This window comes from Gigantopelta aegis, chromosome 4 (assembly GCF_016097555.1).
Source record: "Gigantopelta aegis isolate Gae_Host chromosome 4, Gae_host_genome, whole genome shotgun sequence".
Lineage (NCBI taxonomy): Eukaryota > Metazoa > Mollusca > Gastropoda > Neomphalida > Peltospiridae > Gigantopelta > Gigantopelta aegis.
In genome coordinates this window covers 32,504,253-32,507,783 of record NC_054702.1, presented here as the reverse complement: position 1 = coordinate 32,507,783, position 3,531 = coordinate 32,504,253, and positions in this window count along the sequence as shown.

The following is a 3,531-nucleotide window of genomic DNA, read 5'->3' as shown; positions in this document are numbered from 1 at the left end:
GAATTAAAAGTTTAACCACTAATGTGTAGCTTTACGATTTTCATTCACATTCCTTTATCACACATACACGCACACACGCACAGATACACACAAACACTAACACGTCCCCACCCCCCACCCCATTTTTAAAGCCAGATTGACGCCCATGCAAGTAAGTGGCCATTCACTGTCACCAACATCAACCACTGTACACACCATACTTTTTTTTCCTGGTTTTTTTTTCTGTTTTTTTACCCCGCTTCCCTCCTAATAGTAAATTTATGCTTTCTGAGAAAACACTTTGTACTTCTTGAAATAAATAACAAGTAGAGCACTTGATTTTTAAAAAAGAAATGTGATTCGGAGCAAATACACCACTTTCACTGTGGATGTCCAAAATACACATGTTGCAGTTTTCAAAGGAAGAAGCTGTGTTAATGCAGCTTGTCAATATGTCATTGGTTGGAAGAAGCTGTGTTAATGCAGCTTGTCAATATGTCATTGGTTGTTGGCATGATCACATATTTTCTTCTGTTGAAATTTTTTTAGTTTACACTGAAGCTCAACATACAGTTTCATAAGCAGCCACGGGCCAAATGGCTGAAATTAATGAATTGGTGTTCTCCAATATCACTGAAAACAGATACTGGGTGTTGAACACGCATTAAAATTACTTAAATTGCTACAGGTAACATCATTAGTAAGATGTCCTTGAACATTTGAATATAGTGATTCTTATAGGATACTTTTTAAACCATATACCCTTTGGCTACTCAAAATGTTTACCTTTAGTTTTTAAAATGAAATTCTACACAATGGTACTGCTAATCCAGAAAATTATCACAAGTAAAATAATGTATGAGCAGTTGGACATTTTTTATAAATAAATAGTGCTACTATATATTTATGGCTGGTTCATTTGGTTCCTGGAACCTTCTGTGATCATTTCTGAATTGGCTTGTACCTGAATTATAATCTTTTGTTCTCACATTCTGTATAATATGATCCAATTTGAACCTATATATCTACAGTATATAGCCATTAATAACTCCATCTTTATTTTTTATTGATTACTTTGAATAATACTGTAGTATAATTCAATATCAAATTGAAATGTATGTCTAGGTATAAAAATGCTGCAACGATTATCAGATTTAACATCAGATTGCAGATTCATAGTTGTTTGTTTTTTAAATGCACCATCTCAAATTTGCTACATAATCTAAATTCAGTAGGTATCATGTTTGACATAAACAAAGCATCTATTTCTATATATACTACTCAAAAGAATTTAAGGGTCAAAAATTTATAACCAAATAAGTTTCAGAGTGTATTAGATTGATGATGTAAACTACACCAAAAAATGTATTTATTGTTCCATATTTACAAAAACACACAAATAAACGGCACTGTATACAAGAAAGTCACATGACATGCCGTCAAAGTTGAAGGTTGTCAAACATGGATTTTACAAAGAACATTCGTTTAATAGTGTGTGAATCCACCCCTGGCGCGAATACACTCGACACATCGTTGCCTCATGCTGTTGATCAGACGTCTGAAGAACTCTTGGGGAATGGCCTGCCACTCTACCATAAGAAGTTGACCCAGATCATGAAGGTTGGCCGGGGGGGGGGGGGGGGATGGTTATCCCGAACTCTCGTGCCTAATTCGTCCCAGGCTCTCTATTGGGGCCAAGTCAGGCGAATATGCTGGCCAATCCATCCTGGCGATACCTTGTTGTCTGAGAAAGTCCGTTACCACCCTGGCGCGGTGGGGTCTGGCATTGTCATCCTGCAGAACTGCCCCGCCGCCAATCTGCTGAAGGCCTGGGAGAACCAACGGCCGGATAATCTCATTCAGATAGCGGATTCCATTCAGATTGCTATCCACCACATAGAGGGGGGTCCTGTGGTGGATAGAAATGCCGCCCCACACCATGACACTGCCACCACCGAAACGGTGACGTTGTCTAACGTTAACGTCAGCGAAGCGCTCCCCAGGACGTCTGTAGACACGAACCCGACTGTCGTTGAACTGGAGACTAAACCTGGACTCATCAGTGGACATCACTCGACCCCACTAAAACACGTTGCCACCGCAGATGAAGCGTGCACCAGTGACGTCTGGCCGTTCTGTGACGTGGTAGGAGTGGTGGTCGAACAGCCTGGCGACGGCAGCGTAGATTATTGGCTCTCAGACGATTGCGTATGGTTTGATCAGACACTCGAGTTCCAGTCGCAGTCCGCAGATTGTCACGTAATCGGCGTGCAGTGGTTGTGCGTTGATGTAGAGCCATATTGGTGATGTAGCGGTCCTCTCTATTTGTAGTGCTTCGGGGTCTTCCCGAACGTGGACGATTTCGAACAGAATTCGTTGCTTGGTACCGTTGCCACAGTCGGCCAACGACACTCTGACTGACACCAAGTCTCAGAGCAACATTTTGCGTATTGCCATCCTGAAGCCAAGCAATAGCCCTTCCTCGATCTTCGATAGTCAGTTGAAGTCGTACCATTGTCGAATTTGGAGTGTGCACCGTACACGAACGCAAGCTCCAAATATACGGAAATTCAGCATTGGGAACATGGAATACACGTGCAAAGCGTGCAAATGAAGCGCTTTGTGAAAAAGCAAGTTATGGGCACTTAGCAGACCTTTCGCTTTCGCCCTAATTTACGTGCAAATGTAAGCATGTTTTCGCCATTAGAACTAGTCGACAGTGTCAATGACAGTGGATTTTAATTCATTTATGGGTTGCTTAGACCCACTTTCGTCAAAATGGAACAATACCATGCGTGACATTATGATCTAGCTAATATAATTGACATTCAGAAAATAATGTCGAAAATATCGTCTGACCCTTAAATTCTTTTGAGTAGTATACGTTTTTTAAATGTGATAAATTATTTGTAAAAATGCAGTATTGAAAATATTTGCAAAAGCATTCACATAATTACTATATTTCACAATAAAAGATCTTGAAAACTATTTTTTTTCTTCTACATTTTTATTACATATGACATAATTTAGCTGTTCCCTGTGTGTATTTATTGATATTGTGAACATGTCAACAGTTTTAAGATATCAAGTTCATTCTTCTTTATTTAATCCCAGAACACAGAGCATGGCTGATGTGGAAATAAAAACCATTAAAAAAAATCAATAACAAAATGAAAATGCTACACATTCACAATCCATTCCATTACAATATCTACATGTCCACTTAAAAAAGAAGATGAAATATTGTCGGTGTCCTGTGGTTGTGGTATTTATAATATATACATGTAAATGCAGTCCGACAGCAAGTGGAAAGCAGCAATGATTCCAGCTTGTTTCCACTTAAATGTCCTTTGCTTGGACTACGAGTGTCTGAAAATGTTGGCTTTTTTCTTTAGTTAGTCCAGGTGGAATCATTTGAAAACAAGAGCTGTTGACAGGTGTCTGTATTGTGGCTGGTTTTTCGTCTATTTGTCCCAAAGACGTTGTTTTACGATCGACCGATATCGTGCTTACAAACGTATTGTCTTTCTCGGTCACTGATGGTTCAGATTC